The sequence below is a fragment of the Suncus etruscus genome, chromosome 4 (assembly GCF_024139225.1).
Source record: "Suncus etruscus isolate mSunEtr1 chromosome 4, mSunEtr1.pri.cur, whole genome shotgun sequence".
In the NCBI taxonomy this organism is placed as follows: Eukaryota; Metazoa; Chordata; class Mammalia; order Eulipotyphla; family Soricidae; genus Suncus; species Suncus etruscus.
This window is the reverse complement of record NC_064851.1, coordinates 10,164,302-10,183,104: the sequence shown is the minus strand read 5'-3', so window position 1 is coordinate 10,183,104 and position 18,803 is coordinate 10,164,302. Positions and strand designations below refer to the sequence as shown.

At 44.7% G+C, this 18,803-nt stretch overlaps 1 protein-coding gene and 1 non-coding gene across 3 annotated transcripts in view; one reads left to right on the top strand and one right to left on the bottom strand.

Moving 5' to 3' along the window:
- LARGE1 (LARGE xylosyl- and glucuronyltransferase 1) overlaps positions 1-18,803 on the bottom strand; it is a 479,868-nt gene that overhangs the window by 252,095 nt on the left and 208,970 nt on the right. The window lies entirely within an intron of this gene.
- On the top strand, positions 7,793-7,900 carry LOC126007614 (U6 spliceosomal RNA). Its single transcript, XR_007495140.1, has one exon. It is a non-coding gene; the product is annotated as a U6 spliceosomal RNA (small nuclear RNA).

The following is an 18,803-nucleotide window of genomic DNA, read 5'->3' as shown; positions in this document are numbered from 1 at the left end:
TCAAGGCTCCTTTATTATTAAAAAACAAAAAAAATCCATAAGACCCTTTTCTCTCCTGACACAAAAACACAAAACACTCCCAAAGCAGACACTTTCTGTTCTCAGGTTGCATAAAACCCAGGACTAGGCCAAATAGCAAAACAAACATCGCATCCTTAGAAAATGACCAACGCCAAGCCGAATGCATCAAACATGCTCTTCGTGTTCCCCGCTTCGACTTTTCCTCCTTCAGGCCCAGACTCCACTGAGCATCCACACTGTCCCTGAGAGTCTTGGTGATTCACAAAACTTGAGCATCGAAGAGCAGGATGAATGACACCCTGTGGGATTTACCTGTGCCGTTGGACTGCAATGGCCTTGCCTGAGCTTTTTTTTGATGTGCCTCTGTGCTTTCACAAACACGATTCCTTTCCCCTGACTCTCTTCATTGCCTTGGGGGTTAAATGCCAGGATGCTGGGTTCTGTGCCATTCAGCAGCAAGCAGGACTCAAATTTCACGGCTGGGCACGATAAATCAAAAGCAAGTAGGCTGATTGTTTGGATACCTGGCAAACGACCAGTGAGGGGAGGGCTGTATTGCGACCACATTGGCCCACCCAGGTGTTTGGAAACTTGTTTTCTGTTTGGTAAAAACAAATGAGTTCCAGCAAAAAACAGAGAAGAAGCAGTTAGGGCAGAGTTTACTGGAGACTGACATTTCCCACTGGAGCAGAGAAGGGACCTGCCAGTGGGTAGAGTAACATGTTAGGGAAGCAGCTGGTATGCTTGCCTTGTGCCAGGTGACTAGTCCACATGGACAATGTCACCTGTAGTCCATATATGTGGCCATTTCTGTTCCCATTTTGGATGACAAAACTGAGAGAACAGATATTAACACACCCCAAAATCTGAAATTGACAGGTTTAGGCTATGTTCCTGTAGTGAGGGTTGGGAGCTTTTAGGGAGACCAGAAAGGGGGGTCATGCCCATCCTCTGACTTCGAGTTTGAGGAATTTTCTTTTCTTTCTCTTTCAGTTTTCTTTTGAACCACAACCAGCAGTGTTCAGGGCTTACTCCTGCCTCTGCTTTCAGGGGATCACTTCTATATAGGGTGATGGGACCAAACCAGAGTCATACATGTGCAAAGCAAACACCTTATCTCTTTCGCCTAAGAGAGTCTTCTAGTTCATGAAAGTACTTTAACATTTTTTTGGTTTTGGGCCACCCCCAATGGTGCTCTGGGATCACTCCTGATGGGTTTGGGAGACCATGTGTGATGCTGGGGACGGAACTCAGGATGGCAAGGCAATTGCCCTAAACACTGTACTATCATTCTAGCTCCAACATTTTCAACATTTGGCTGGGAAAGCCAGCAACTTTGGAAACCACTATGTCTGATAGCCACCTTCACCCCTTGAGGCCTCCCAGACCTGTAGAGAACTCTTAAGTATTTTCTTTGGAGTGAGGGGTACTCATATGTCCTGCTGTGAAACAGGAGCGGGATCGCTAACTTAGCCTGGGTGGCAGGAGACCTCAGGAAATGCCAACTTGCACAGTGACTTGCTCTGGCAACACTCAAGTTCAAGCAGTTCTCCAACAAGCAGGGAGGGAACAACAATGGGTGGCGACACAGGGCTGTTCTCTGCAGAGCATATGACAAGCCACCTCGGCTGCCTTCTTTCTAGAGAAAGAATTTCTGAACCTTCTTCTTTTCAGCTTTTAGTAGGTCCTAGTAGATCCGGGGATATTGGGGAGAAGCAGGCAAGCTTGGAGGACCTGACCCTTTTCTTCAAACACAATCTTCATGCTGAGATTGCTCTAACTAGGCATATCATAATGGCATATCAGTGGGACTAACTCCTAAGTCACTATAGTTCCAGAAGGGCAGAGGGTGAAAAAGCAATCCAGCACCTGGGTTCTGGGTGCCTTCACAATACTGGTTCTAGCTCAGGTTCAAATCTCTGGCTAGGTGTTTTGTTTGTGGGTTTGGAGATACACCCAGAGGTGCTCAGGATTTACTCCCGTCTCTGTGCTCAAGGGTCAACCCAAACCAAGTATGGATTGAATCAGGGGTTGAATCAGGGTTGACTACATGCAAATCAAGTGCCTTAACACCTGCATTATTGCTTCACTGTTTTTTTGTTTTTTTTTTTTTTGGTTTTTGGGCCACACCCGTTTGACGCTCAGGGGGTTACTCCTGGCTATGTGTTCAGAAATCGCCCCTGGCTTTGGGGGGACCATATGGGACGCCGGGGGATCGAACCGCGGTCCGTTCCTTGGCTAGCGCTTGTAAGGCAGACACCTTACCTCTAGCGCCACCTTCCCGGCCCCTCTTCACTGTTTTTTGACTAGAATACCACCTACTTCTTTTCTCTCTCCTGTATCTCTCTGTCGCTGTCCTGTCTCCCACACATATGCACACACACTTTTGTTTTTGATCAGACCTGCCAATCAGAACTGATTGACATTTATCAACATCTGGTATCTTCATCCAGGGCCTGGCCCTCTTCTCATATTTCACCAGCATTTGGAGAAGACAAGAATGAAAAACCGTGGTATATAGTGCTTGTGTCTAGAACATGAGATATGACCTATCTACTACCAAATCTTAAACTACAGTTATGAAAAACACGGCCTGCTGATCACAGTAAGTGATGTTGGAAGCGATTCCCAGAACAATAAAGAGAAATCTAGAGGGAACAAAAGCATAGGATTTGGTAGAAGGGATAATTTTGGGTATGGCTCACTTAACTAATAGCTAGACTTGGACATGGATTGTCCTTATGACCCAGGTTTCCTGTACATCAAAGTGTGTGTGTGTGTGTGTGTGTGTGTGTGTGTGTGTAATAAACAATACAAATACTGCTATTTCCCCTGCTGCATCTCTCTCCATCCTGGACTCAGAGCAAAGGTTAATGGATAGCTATTAGGACACTTTTGCTTTTAACTATCCTCACACCTTTGCTTTCCCCTCTCCTTCCCTTCTCCAATTCTCTTTTTCTTAGATATTCAAAGTCCATCTGTCCACAGATTGCGTCTCTGCCACCGAATGCCTCTACATGCTGAACTGTGGTTGAGTCTACAATGTCAAAGGAGACGTAATTCAAAGACTGAGTTGATATCTTCCTCCTGCCCCACAAATTTCTCAACAAACATGGATGTAGCCTGGCCCCAGAGTCTCTGCATCCACTTGAGATGAACATTCTGAATGAAAGTTCACAAAGCACCCAGGAGTTGGAAATGAAAACAGGGGAGTTGAAAATCAAGCTGGGAAGAGGGGTTGAGGGAAGACACCAGACATGATATCCACTGCTGGAAAATGGCCTCAATGAGGATGAAAATGAGGTAAGTGGTGGGGAGATGGGGGGGGCAAGTCTTTTTTTGGGGCAGAGTTGTGTGAATGCGAGTCACTTTCTGAAAGATGAAGACATCCAAGGAGATTGGAAGGCTTTTCTTTTTTTTTTATTGTTTTTCTTTGTGTTTATTAGTTTGGGGGCCATACTGTGGTACTTAGGGGGGTTTCTCTTGGCTCTGTTCTCAGGAATCACTCTGGCACTGAGGAGACTATATGGGATGCCAGGGATCAAACCCAGTTGGCCACAATATAAACATAAAACCTGTTGTGCTATTGCTCAGGCCCTTTGGGGCCTTTCTAACCCACTCAGCAGCCTCCCCTGAGGCTCATCCCAGTTGCCTTCATGGTGGACAGGCCTCAGCCTCCTGAGCTAGGAAGCACTCCCTTGTTACTCCTGCCAGCCTCCCTAACCTTTATATGGCAAACGCCCCCTCCATGCAATCTGTCAATGGGACGTGCCAGTTCTCCCTGATGTTTAAAGCACTTGCTTCGCTCTGTCTATTTCCAGCCTCACTCACACCCCCCAAGACTTTTCATCTTATCCTAAAACAGAGGTCATCCAACTTCTTCGAACATGTTGGACCATGCAGTCACACTCAAGGCAAGAACTCCTGCTGGCTCATGTGGTACTAAAGCAGGTCCCTTAATGCTGTGCTCCTACCAACCTTTGTTTGCTAAAGCAAGTGGGTGGGGGGCATCCTAGTTTTATGAGCCCTTGTCTGAGAATGCTGGTTTCTCATCTCTCCCTGTGCCCCACCAATCACACTCACAGATACCAAACACACACAATATTTCAGTCTTTTTATTATTTATTTATTTATTCATTCATTTTTTTGTTTTGGGGTCACACCCAGCAGTGCTCAGGTGTTACTCCTGGCTCTATGCTCAGAAATCGTTCCTGGCAGGCTCTGGGGACCAAATGGGATGCTGGGATTCGAACCACCATCCTTCTGCATGCAAGGCAAAAGCCCTACCACCTCCATGCTATCTCTCGGCCCTGATATTTCAGTCTTAATTCCCACCACTTTCCTGTGGGAACAGCCTCATCTCCTTCCGGGTCAATGGTCAAATCCCCCCAATACAGGGCCATTTCCTGCTGAATCCATGCCCAGAGCTTGAGAGCTATGCATGACATCTCATTTGAATTTATGCAACATTCTCACACATGGTTGAACTTGTTTAGTGTGATACCAGTAACAAATGAGCACACACACACATACACACACACACACACACACACAGAGCAATAGGAGAATCTTTTGCCTTTGTGTATTTGTTTTTGTTTTTGAGCCATATTCCCAAACCCCATGGTTCTAGTTGGGGTTGGCCTTGATTCAAGAGGGGAGCAGTCTTCATGCTATGCTAGGGATTGAAGTTGTGATTTCCCCCATTCATATCCATCAAAAAGTCACTCCAGCTTCTGGGAGAGAAGAAACTTGAATATAAATTCATTGTTTCCAGGCCACTTTTTCTTTTTGCCTCAAATCAAAGAGTTTCCTTTCTGTACCTCTGTAACAATCCCAAGTAAAGAGTTCTTGTTGGTCCTCTTTATTCTTTGTCCTTCAGGATAACAGGACACAGTCCTGCCTGTTCTGATCATCTCTTGGGAAACTACAGAAATAACCATGTATATTAGGCTCCATCCTCCATTAATTAGCCCCCGAGTCTCTGGAAATGAAGGGCTTATTGTCCAAAATCTGAGATGCAGCCACCTTCGTGGGCTTATCAAGTTTAGTCATCCAGGCTAAGAAGAGTTGGTGGCTGGCACATCCCTTAACTCACTGGCTAAGACGACAGAAATTCTACTTGCAAGGCTATCAGAAGGCAAATTGAAGCAACTGCTTTATATGCAAAGGAGGTTTCAGCATTGTGGAGTTTAATAACTGCTCTGACTTGGAGTCTCCCATCCAAGAATCTTCTGTGTCCTTCCAACAGCTGCCTCCTTACCCCACAGATGTCTGTTTTCTTTTCTTTTCTTCTGTTTTTTTTTGGTTTTTTGGGTCTCACCCGGCAGTGCTCAGGGTTACTCCTGGCTCCATGCTCAGAAATTGTTCCTGGCAAGCACGGGGGACCATATGGGACACCAGGATTCGAACCGATGACCTTCTGCATGAAAGGCAAACACCTTACCTCCATGCTATCTCTCCGGCCCCAGATTTCTGTTTTCTTATGCCTGACATTTTCTCTCCCACAAGTTGCAATCATTTTGCTCCTATTGATTCCCTGCTACTGCAAAAAGGGGGGAATGGGGGATCCTCTATCAAGCCCCACTACTCCAACTATCATATCTCAACTTACTGACCAATAGATTATTCTTGTCCAGAATGCCTCAAATTTCTCACCTTCCATAGTAAGCTGCAATCACCAGATAAGCATGTTTCCATTTTTAAAAGTACCTGTTGGCGCTAGAGGTAAGGTGTCCTGCCTTGCAAGCGCTAGCCAAGGAAGAACCGCGGTTCGATCCCCTGGCATCCCATATGGTCCCCTCAAGCCAGGGGCAGTTTCTGAGCGCTTAGCCAGGAGTAACCCCTGAGCATCAAATGGGTGTGGCCCCCCCAAAAATATACTTCCTCTACCACCACCACCACCTGAATGTCCTCCTTTTAATTATCATAAAATCTCCTGCCTTCTTGCAATCCACCTCTAAACTGGGAAATAAATCATCATAGCCCAAGTCATTTTAGAAAAGTCTAGAAAACAACTCAATCCTCAGAGTCACATATTTAAGATATTAAAATAAAAATCATTCTTGATCCCTAGATATCCCAGCAATGGCCAAGACTACAGGTGCTACACAAGTTAGACATGTCGTAACTCAAGGCAGCTTACAAGTTAAATAAAGACACAAGGCCTTGGGGAGACATTTCCCCAAGTTCCAGACTTATGGAAACAGTTTGGTGAGGGGAAGGGAAAAAGGCACCGTGACATGCTAAGGTCGCTCATATCTTAGCCTATATGCAGGGGATATTTTCCCTTAAAATCCCCCCAAAGTGGCTTCCTGGAATTTCTCTCTGGCAGTCGAAACAAACCTGAATTCCAGTGAAGACCTTGGAGACCTGGCAAAGACTGAACAATGGTAAGAAAAAAAGGTTTGTCACAAGTATCTCTAACGAATCTGTGCACACAAGGCCAGGGAAAGCAGCTGAGATGAATTCTGTTCGAATAGGCTGGAGGCGATTTCCCGTTTTCTTCCCCGAAATTACTTTTCCCAGAACTCTGTCTTCCAGAGCTTCATTAAACCAAGAAAATGAAGACAGTTTTAGCACCAATTTGCTGTACCCATAGCTGGGTTTCGCCTCTAAGTGCTTCAAGTACATCCTAACGAGCAATGATGTCAGTGGTTGCCCCTTAAAGCTCCCCATTCAACAATTCCAGGGATTCAACTGGTTCTTTTTTGCCAACCAGCCCAAGTTCTGAAAGTCTGGGGCAATTGTGCTTGGAATTACTGTCCCACACTCCTCAATTCTGATCAACTGTTTCTCTTTGTATGGACAGAAGAACTATCAGAGTAACATTCAATTTTTCATCAGGCAAAGCAAAGGGCTGGTTGGGTATGTGTGGATTTATGCTAAGACTTGCCTCACTGGGCCAGAAGGTTCAATGCTTATGGACACCTCATGGCACTCCAGAGGCCATGAAGTATCAGGAATTGAACTCAGAATTTGTGCCTGTAATGCATATACTCTAGCCCTTTTGAGCTCTCTCTTTGCCCAGTCTTGGTACTCTATTTTTTTTAATGTAACTGAATGGGCTTTGTAAGCAAGATCAAGCTCTTCTCTTTGATGACCAGTTGGTTTAAGAAACTACTGGGATACAATAATGTAGAATATTCTAGACGTAAGAGTAGATATTTCATCATGTTATTCAACCCATGTTTGGGTGCTTGCCACGTGAAGGCCAATACAATAGCCAAGAGGGGAGAGATGATGAGAAAACAGGGTTACTCAGTGGTTACTATCTGAGAATATGACAGATTCCTGTCACATCAAAACCATGGTTTTTTATATAGAAAGAAAACAGAGAAGTTCATTTTTCAGCAAGAGTGAGTTATAGGCTGGTAGAAGCCATAGCAATACAGAAATTCAGGGCCACCAGGGCCAGCAGAGCAGTAGGGCATTTGCTTTGCACGTGGCCAACCCAGGACAGACTCAGGTTCGATCCTTGGCATCCCAGATACTTCCCCAAGCCTGCCAAGAGTAACTTCTGGGCCAGCTGTGGCCCAAAAACCAAAACAACCACCACCACCACCACAACAAAAATTCAGGTCCAGGTATTGGAGCCATAGCACAGAAGGGATGGTGTTTGCCTTGCATGCAGCTAAACTCAGGTTAGATCCCCAGCATTCCATAGAAGCCGGCTGAACCTGTTAGGAATAATTTTAGAGCACAGAGCCAGAAATAACTCTTGAGCACAACCAGGTATGGCCTCAAAACAAGACAAAACTAAAACTCAGGGTCAGTGCTTGCTTTGGTAGTACATATACTAAAATTGGAATGATAAAGATAACATTAGCATGGCCTTTGGCACAAGATTAATATGCAAATGCGTGAAGAATTCCATATTTTGCATTTGACTTTCTTTTCCCCAGTGCATCTTTTCAGAGCACTTGTGACCTATAAGTTTTATCTATAATCATAAACAAACAAAAAAGTTGGGGGCTGTAGCAATAATACAATGGATAAGGTATTTGTCTTGCATGTGGTTGGCTAGTATTCAATCACCAGAATCATGTATGGTCCCTGAGCACCACCAGGTGTCATTCGTAAGTGCAGAGTCAAGAGTAACCCTGACTAACACTAGGTGTGCCCCCCCTACCAAACTAACAACAACAACAAAACAAAACAAAAAATTCACTCAAGGTGGGGGGGGGGGTCCGAAGAGATAGTGTGGAAGTAGGACGGGTGGTTCGAATCCTGGCCTCCCATATGGTCCCCCGAGCCTACCATGAGCGATTTCTGAGTATAGAGCCAGGAGTAATCCCTGAGCACTACCGGGTGTGACCCCAAATCCCCCCCCCAAAAAAAAACAAAACAAAACAATTCACTCAAGTGCTGATTCCTTCATTTGCCTATGAACTTCAAATAAAGATTGCAGGTTTTATCCTTTAGGAAAAGTGTGTGTGTGTGTGTGTGTGTGTGTGATCAATATCAAGTTCAGTCTTCTTTTTTTTTTTTTTTTTTTTGGGTTTTTTGGGCCACACCCGGTGACGCTCAGGGGTTACTCCTGGCTATGCGCTCAGAGGTCATTCCTGGCTTGGGGGACCATATGGGACGCCGGGGGATCGAACCGCGGTCCGTCCTAGGCTAGCGCAGGCAAGGCAGGCACCTTACCTCCAGCGCCACCACCCGGCCCCCAGTCCTTCATTTTTGAGGCCCGTCTCCACTGCCAATTCCTAAGCATTGTCTAAAGTAGGAGAGAAAATACGTGGATCTTCCTATGATCTTCAACCACCTCTGGCCCCCTCCAAGTAGATCAACCTCAACCACTTTTTTTCCATAACCTCAGGTGCATGGCACCACTGATGGGTGGTGTGAAGACAGTCTCTGGCACGGGATATTGGCATGGGGCAATTCTCACACACACAAACACACATATACCAGTTGCTCTAGCATGGAGAGAATCATCCAAATGAAAATCTGAGCAGTCATAATGATTGTTATTCCTAGCAAAGGCGCCACTCTGGGCATTCTTACCAGTAATCAACCTAGCGCTTGACTAGAGATCGTAGACCCAGAAATGCTCTGGAATTTCTTTTTCAATTTTCTCTTTGGCAGCATTCAAGATGAAACATTTCCTATGTATATTTTTCCATGAATCTAATTTTTTTCACACAGCCATAAAATATGTGCTTGGTATATGAAATATTCATACTTACAAGTCCCACTGCATGAAACCCCACTAATATGTTCTAAGAGCAGTGAGTCATAGGTGCTGGAGAGAATAATATTTTACAGTAAAAAGGTTTTTTAATGAGGTTTGAGGTGGGTTCTTTTTTCTTTTTATTTTTTTTTCCATGAGTAATAGAAATCATGTTCAAATCAGAAGAAGTCCCCGGGACAATTATTTAGCAAGGTTCTCAACTTGATATTATGAGCTACACTAAAGAGAGTATACACTTTCCTTTAATGAAAAAGGGTAAGCCCATATTTTCCATACAACCCCAACACTCATGCTTGGTGACAGAAAGGATTTCAACTGGGGACAGCTGGGTCAGAAGATGACAGTCAGTGGACTGAGCATGCGTCTTGCATGTAGAAAGCCACAGTTTGGATTCTCAATACTACATGGTCCCCACACTGTACTTGGGAATAGCTCCGAAACACCACTACATATCGGCCGGCTCCCAACCAACCGAAGAAATAAATAAATGAACAGTCTCCTGAAGGCAGCCAGGACTGATCCCTGAGCAAACAACCAGAAGTAAATCCGGAATATCATGGAAGTGGCAAAAAAAAAAAAAACAACAAAAACAAAAAAAAAACCCCCAAAAAAAAAAAAACCCAAATACAAGCAAGCAAACAAACAAAACCACACAGAAATAAACCAAAGAAACAGGGAAAGTTGACCCAAGTGTCTGGATCAAATTACAGAGAGATGGAGGTTTTTCAGGGTAGACAGTGGCTGATTCAGGGGCCCCAGCAAATCAGCTACACTAGGGCTCCATGATCATTTATTTCAGGGTTGACTCAGAATGGAATTCAGATCTTTGGGAAAGCCAGGAACTCTGTGTTAAGACTCAACCTTTGGGACCGGGAAGGTTGGCGCTAGAGGTAAGGTGTCTGCCTTGCAAGCACTAGCGTAGGAAGGACTGCGGGTTCAATCCCCCGGCGTCCCATATGGTCCCCCCAAGCCAGGGGCGATTTCTGAGCGTATAGCCAGGAGTAACCCCTGAGCGTCAAATGGGTGTGGCCCAAAAACCAAAAAAAAAAAAAAAAAAAAAGAAGACTCAACCTTGTGGTGCTCTGCTATCCTGGAGGTCTAGAATGCTCAACCTCCAGGAGGGGGGGTCAGGTTGATGCTTGAATGCTCCCTAAAATTCTGCCTGTGCCAAAGGTCAACTAGCATTTCTACTCTCTGTGTGCTGCACCCAGGTGATAAGGAACATGGCGCGGAGACCTTTTTTTCCTACCTCTGGTGTTTTAGGTATAGCACCTGGGAAGATAGGCTGGTTTTGCTTCTTCTTTTCTGGACTCTCTGGCAGACCTCATCTATTGTCCCCACACACCTCAGGCTTTGAAACAAAGCTATTGCCTTTCATGCAAATCTCCCACTCTGTCTGACCTTCTCTTACATGTCCTGTGGGCCACAGAAGGAGCTCTTTACCAGGAGAACCCTCATCTAACTGAGAGAGTTTAGGAAAGAGTGAAGGAGACCCCAAAAGGAAAGGGGGGAAAAAGGAGCTCAGTAGAGTCCTCTACAGAAGACCAGGAATGTTCTTTATTTGCATTTGGTAACTTCAGGAATGGTTTCATGGCCAACTCACAAGAGGTACTTGCCATAAGGAGCATTCTAGCACATTTTTGCAAAAGACAGGAAGCATTTTTGTGAATGTGGGCTGATTCTTTCAATAGCCTCCCTTTCCTGTAAACTGCAACGTCACCTAAATCGATTGTTATCATTCTCAGCTCAATTGTAAATTAAAAAACAAGATAAAACAAGCAGCAGCCTGCCAGCGCCTTCCTTTGCCTATAGAAGATTACCCTCCTATTCCCTCTCTTCGCTTCCCTTCATCATAGTCTCCAACCCCCCTTATCAGCTTGACTTACTTAAAGTTATATATTCTGATTCCTGAGACCTGCTATATTGAAACACATGGGAGAGGAGGGCAGTGGGGAAGAAAAGAAAAATCTTATCATCCTTCTCTTTGCCATTTTCTGACAAATCCAAACTGTCCTTTAAGAGAAAATCTAAAATGAAGAATGAGGTTTCATGGGAATAGATTAGGAAGGGAAGAAATAGAAGATTTTTATCAGTAATTCAGCTTGACAGAAATAGCACTTGATCAGGATGGGCATTTGGTGCAGATAAGACATTACTGAGAGCAAGAGAAGATGTTTGGGTGAAAGGCAGTGTCAGTTGCTACGAAGCAATACATGCCATCTTTACTTTTGATGGACTGCCATTTCCTGACAAGTTCTATTTGGGATGATGGATATTTTGATTGTATGATCCCAAAAAGATCATATGAACTATCGATGAAAACTAGGGACATTCAACTAAATGCATGTCCATTGGGGGAGCAAAGCTTGGGTATAGCTAGTTTACCAGACACACAGATTCTAAGTGACACTTTGACTGCAGATCTTAGGACAAGACTCCACAGAGAGGAGACCATTCCAGCACAGCGGCCCACCCAAGTTTACCTAGTGATCTCATAGGCCATTTGACAGGATGAAAATAGAGGAGTAGATTCATCAAGAGGAATCAAGATTTTGAGAACAAGATTTTCAAACTCAAGCCATCTGGACTTACTCTATCAAAATCTCCTGTGGTTTTATGACTTCATCTTCAAACTTTGAAAGCAAGTTTGGAAGAACCCAGGGCCATCTTCAATGAGTACTTCCAAAGCCTATGTAAAGTTTCTGGGTGGCAGATTAATTATTGGAGTATTGGTTTTAATTTAAAAATTTAAATTATTATAGTTGGGTAACATGAATACAATAGTGCTGAAGTATGGTACTGATATACAAAATAACTGTATTTCTCACCAAACTAGGCAAGATCCCCCCACCACTGTCACAATGTCACCTCCAGTCTACCTCTTCATTCTCCTTTCCTCTTTCTTGGTTGTCTGAGTTTTGTAATCCAAGGCCAAACATTGTCATTATTTGATATCAACAATTCCCTTGTTTTGTCTCTATTGCACGATGGGAAACAATCCATGTTTTTTTCTTCTCCATTTGATTTATGTCACTTAATGTGATTCCCTACAATTCTACTCATATTGTAGTCAACTGCATAGTTCCATAGTATTCCATTGTGTCTATATGTCTATATGAATGACCTTTGTCCACTCAGGTCCTATTGGACAGTTGGGTTGTTTCCATATCTTGGGTTTGTGCTAAGGTTACTGTGATCAGAGGTATGCAGGGATCTTTTCAGTCTAATGATTTTATGCTTCGGAGACATATGCCAAAAATCATCATTATCATTAATATTATTAGAATCTCATACTGTTTCCCCAAGATGGATATTATGGATGTGCGCCACTTCCTTTGCAGATTTTATTGCCTGGTGCATAAACATCAACTCTCTCTATGACCTGGCAAAAATGACTCTCTCTTGGTACCTTTCTCCAATTTACCCAGTGTAAGCCCATCTATGTCCAGCCCATCTATGTCCCGATGGCTGAATTTCCTGCACCTTCCAATAATGTAGTCCTCTGGCAACAGCTCTTACCACTGCCTTTGTGACAGCTCTTTGTGCTTCTTTGCTTCACACAGTGATGTTTAGGTGCTCAACTCCTTTTATAGTAGTCCAGGGTCAACACCTGGCTAGTGAAGGCAGGGATCTCTGCACACCTGATTCCCAGCAACTTGGTAAGCATTAGGCATCCTTTCATGCTTGCTTAGAGAGCCACCCAAGATTTCTACATCTCAATAGGGCTCTCCCCCTTAAAAACTTCTGTTCCCCTCTTTAGTAAATGGTATCATTATAGTTTCTGTACATGGGCCAGAAACATGAGTCTCCTTCTTAAATTTGTTTTCCTCATGGCCAAAACAAATAGGTATCAACAATATATGTGAATGCTGAATCTATCTTCCAAGGACACCTCAAATTCAAATGATCCCCATCAGCACACATTTGTTTCAAGTCACATCATGTCTCACCTGAACTCAGGTAACACCTACCTAACTGGGTCCCCTCCTGAACATCATTCCGCTGCCAAATAATATTTTGTTTAACAGGAGGTTATCAGATCCCACCAATGTGTTAGTCCCATCCTTACAACAGACTACAAGGTCTCATAAGACCTTTTAATCACAGTTTCCCTTTTGACATGAGTATGATACTTTGCAGCCACACTCCCAATCACAATAGCCTTCTAGATGCTTCTGGAATGCACCAAGCATTCTTACATTTTGTGACCTGCATCCTTTAATTAGGAAATTTTTGGATTATAACCAGTTCTCACTTGAAATGAAGAGGGCTCCCGCTTTACATGTCATAGACCCCATCTGGGCAGCAAGAGTTTCTAGAAAGGCCAGCTGCCTTCACTCTCTCCCCGCCCATAGGGATGAGGGATGATCTTGGTTTTAGCTCCTAATAAATACTGCAGTTTCAGTCTGTCTGTCTGTCTGTCTGTCTGTCTGTCTGTCTGTCTGTCTCTCTCTCTCTCTCTCTCTCTCTCCTCTCTCCTCTCTCTCTCTCTCTTCAGTAAGGACCCAGTGTTGAATCTCACCTTGCTATGCCCAGGGGTTATTTCCTATTCTGTGTTCAGGGTTCACTTCTGACAGTGCTAGGAAACCCTGTGGGGTGCTGGAGATTAAACTCAGCTGCATACAAGACCCATTCTCCCCAGGGTGGGATTACAGCTTGTAGAGCCTTTATAGAAAATTTGCCTAAATATCATTTCTCTTAAATACCATTTAGAGACTGTAAACTGGTCTCTAAATCCTTTCCCTTAGGGTCAGAGAGATAGTATAGGGGGAGAAAGAAAGAGTTTACCTTACATGCAGTGAACCCCTGTTTGGTACCCTACTACAAGGACCACTGAGCACCACAAGGGCCAGTCTTGTAGGCTCTCAAGCAACTCTGGTGTGACCCTAGAGGTCTCTGAGCACCACTAGGGTGGTCCAGCTAATCCCCCACCATAGGGACCCAAAGAGTATCACATACTTGGGTCCTTGTGTTGACCTCTCAGCCCAGTTGAACAAGCATCACTGGATGAGGCACTAAGGCTCTTTCCTTGCTTACCCTTCTGCCTCAACATTTCTCTCATCCATCACTCTGTCATATCCCTCTCCACTACACACATCACAGCACTCCCCCAAAGTCTAAGATCCCTATGTTCCCACTTAGAATATGAACTCACTGGTGGAAGAATTCTATATGGCACTTACCCACTTTCATGGCCAGGACTTAGACCAAACACAAAGCAGGTGTTGTGTAAGTATTACTTGAATGGAGTCAAAACAGAAGTTTAGGGATTGGAAGTGCATTCCACAGTCCCAGTCTCTCACTCACTCTCCCTTTGGCTGAAAGAGTGTCAACTAGCATCTTATTTCTTGGCAGTGAGGATTTGAAGCCCCATTTCACCCAGGAACAATCAGGGCTGGGGACGCAGATCAGTAGAAGCGCTTTCCATGTGTGAGCTCATGTATGAGCTCTATTCCAGCATTGTGAAAATTAAAAAGAAGAAATGGGGGCCAGAGCTGTGACGCAGCAGTAGGGCGTTTGCCTTGCACATGGCTGACCTAGGATAGACTGGGTTCAATCTCCTGGTGTCCCATATGGTCCCATAAGCCAGGAGCAATTTCTGAGCATATAGCCAGGAGTCACCCCTGAGCATCACTGGGTGTGGGCCCAAAAACTAACAACAGAAAACAAAAAAAAAAAATAAAAGAAGAGGAAATGGAGGGACCTTGAGTTTAAAGAACCTGCCAAGAGTTAGTGCAAAAGAAAAGACAAGCACCAGGTTGAATGAACTCCTCCCGAATGAAAACCCCATCACACTCCCAAACCAACCACAGTTTTCATTGTACCTTTTGCCTCTTTCTAGGCAATTCAGGTTTCTATTCTCACTTGACAAGTGCAGGACACCAACAGTTTATATACCAGAGAGACCAGAAAAAGGAGATTCAATAACAGAGAAAGGATGAAAAGCTCTGGCAGAAAGATGATGGGCAAAAGAACTCACAAAACAGGGCACAACAGAACAAGGGAAGATACAAAGGGAATTTACTCCCAGACTCCTCAGAGGGCAAGTGCTCACACACAGAAGAAAGAAAAGGAGGAATGGAGAGGAGACTCCTGCTATCTTGATGGAGAAGTCCTGGGGTGCCTGTCTTAGCATCAGCCTTGCATCCTTTGAAAAAGGATGCTGCCAGCAGGGTGAGCAGGATAGTCCGCTGCAGGGGGGTTCCCCAGGCCATTCTTTGCAGAGAGGATGTGCAATCCTGCTGCTCCCTGCCTGTGCAGCCTCTACCACCCAGAAAAGAGCTGGGGACAGGAGGAGGAGGTGCCCAGAATGATAGAAGGGATCAGAAAGGATTCAGCCCAAAGATATCAGCCAGAAAGAAAATTTTCAGGGGTGTCTGGAGGGTGGGAGTCAGAAACTTTTAATTGTGATTTTTGGCACACTAGGAAGAACTTGGAAGACTCGCCTCAGTATTCCCAGGCCTGGATATGGTTAACACACAGTTTCTTTCCTCATGAGTAGCTTCAGCTGCTTGCTCTTCAATAGCATCTCTAGCAGATAATTATTAAGTGAAACTTGGGGCGAGTATTTGCATATGTAAAGCACACTTCCCTCCAAGCCACAATAGGGGAATGTACTTTCTGATCCTGGGGAGGAGTGGCAGGATGGGGTGAGGCTCCATCCAGCCCTGCTGTGCCTGTGCTGCTTCACCTCAATCATGGCCAATTGCAGCAGGAATATTCAACCCTATATTCCCAAATATACCATCTGTCAAAATCCAGAGCTGCAAGAAGAGATCTTTTCTCTTCTCTTCTCCCCCCTTGATCCCCATGTGTAAAAAGCAGTGTGACAGTCCGGTGCAGGTGCCCACCTGCTCTATGTCTTTGTGGGATGGTGGGATGGTTCCTTCCTTCTTCCAAACAGAAGGTGGCCCAGCCTCCTCGCATCTCCCAGACACTTTCAGTCTCTACATCTGTCAAAGATGCTTCAGGCCCCAAAGAGAGATGTGGACTGCAGATTACATCTAAATTCTAAGCATTGGAGGTCTCATCCTTATGGCAGTTGATCTTCACTTGTCAAGAAGCCGGCCCCAAGCAGGGCTCTTTCTCCGGGACAGAGCTGCAACCCAGAGAAAGCTTACAGTTCCATGATTCTAACAAAGGCAGTGTCTGTCTGTCTTTAGCAGGACTGGAGAAATCAGGAGACAACGAAACTCTGGCATTGCAGTTGTCAGCATAGTACTGATGCTAATATGGAAGACTCCTGGCATGCCAAAGCCGCATTCTTCAACCAGCTGCTACAAGTGTCAAAGGTGGAAAACAACTGGTTTACCATCTTGGTTCTGCCAGTCCAGAGACTGGCATGCAGCAGGTGCCCAAAGGCTGAAGAATGCTGCTATCAAGATAGAAGCAGCACACGGTGTATGAAAGAATAAGCATGATTGACTCTGTGGCTCTTCATCCTGGTCTTCCTGACTTGCCGGACTTGCCATCATGAAATGGGAATTAAGATCCCGGAGACACCTTCATACCCAGCTCTGTCAGAATGATGGATCGATTGGGAACACATCATTTCATTTGGAGCATAGAAACAGGCACCCATCAGTGAATCCTTCAACAGGGGGCTCAGGCCCTTCCCTGTAAAGCATATGCCCACTGGGTGCAGTTCTGCATGCTTTTTCTCCTGCTTTGACCACAAGAAAGAAAAAGAAAACTACAAAAACACCAAAGGCTTTCAGCTTGGGTTCCTTTGAAAAGGAGGAAGGGAAAAATAAAACCAAAAAAGACATCTGTGAAGGAGTCAAGAGTTGAGAATTCCCTTTCATAGTCCTCATTTCCCCAGTTTTCAGCAGCCTTCGGCTTCATTTAATCTGACAGCTACTTCAATGCCCATTTGCTTTCACATCGTTCCAAAATACACAAGTCAAGTAGCGCGGTGGTTGTTTTTTGAACAGAAATCCACATCTGGGTTGGAGAGATAGTATAGCGGGGTAAGGTGCTTGCCTTGCATGTAGCCAACCTGGATTTGATCCCTGGCATCCCATATGGTCCCCTGAACACAGCCAGGAGTGATTTCTGAATGCAGAGCCAGGACTGACTTCTGAGCATTGAGTGTGGCCCAAAAGAAACAAAATAAAGCAAACCCACCCCAAGAAATGCACATCTTTTCCCATTTTGCATCCTAAAGTACACAAAGGCAGGATTTTATAAGATAGAAAAGACCTAGCAGAAAGACACCTGAATATCTATTAAAGTGACTTTGGCAAAGCCAACAATTCATTGCATGTGGAGAAATGCGACTGAGGTGCAGGATGGGGATATATAGTCCATCACCCCAGAGCTGGATTATGGGTGATGCTGAGCAGGGGGGTCTCTCCTGAATGACTTGGATTCTGGTTTATGTTTCAAGTGGGAAAGGAGTTAAGACTCTTTTACCAGGAGAATTTTCTCTTATTAGAAAGATGGAGTCACTTTTCCTGAAACCAAGGGTACTGGCTTTGGACATCAATTATCTGTCAGATGTTTCAAAGACAAATAGCTCTTCGAAGATGGGGGGACATTAGGGGATGGGGGGGCACTGAGGGACCCATTTTGGAGTCTCGGGAGAAGATGTTCACCCATTTCCTTTCCAGATGAAATGGCATAGCTTATTTATTTAGAGTTGTGGTGGGGCATACCTGGGGTGCTTGGAGACTTAGCTGGGGGGCACCTTAGGTCTCTGAGCAGAAGGCCCCCACTTGTGATTTTTATTTTTGAACACACTCAGCAGGCAGTAGACCATTGATTCTTTGAACAGGTGAAGCCCCCTTCTAAAGGAGGGGGTCTAGCTACATAAGGACTTATCTTGACTCAATGGGCCAGCAAGGGTCAAGTTTCATCTAATGACTCTTAACCAGAGGTTCTCTGTGAGGGAGGAGGGAGGGCAACCACTGATCATGGGATAATAAGATGCCCTTCCCCAACTCTGGACTGGGTGCCTTTGAAGTTTTCCACCTCAAAGAGAATCCCAGGAATGGCTGTTTTATGAAGTCACCCAGAAAAGTTGCTCTATGGGGTTCCATCTGCCAGGTGGTTTGGGAATAGTGTCCACAGGAGGGTTCCAACAGAGAATTGGAGGAAAATAGGTAGGGTAGGTGAAAATAGAAAGAATGATCTCAAGAAAATGTTCAAGAAAAGGAACCAGGCTCTGCAGCAAGAGTCTACAGAATCAAACCAATGTATCAATTCCTTTAAACATCCTGCTCTTCCTCCACCCCTGTATTTTCCAAACGTGTATGCCTTAGGTCCAATAGAGTGCTTAGTCATATCTCTAGTAAAGGGAACATGAATGGGAGAAGGTTTTCTACTTTCCTGGCTTCCTCCTTAAGGGTATCTCATTGCCTAGCTTCCCTCCTTTTTCTCAATTTAAAATTCAACTGAATTTTAATGGGCGAAAATGGGAAGGAAAAGAGAAAAAGACTTGAGTGGAGAAATACAATGTCCACAGAGCTGTCCTAAAGCTACAGGATCTGTTTTGGCCACAAGGAGCTGCTTACCCCTCTTCTTTGCCCTTTATCTCATCACTCTGCTCCTGGTGCTCGACTAGCTCTGGGAATAGATGTTGGAAAGA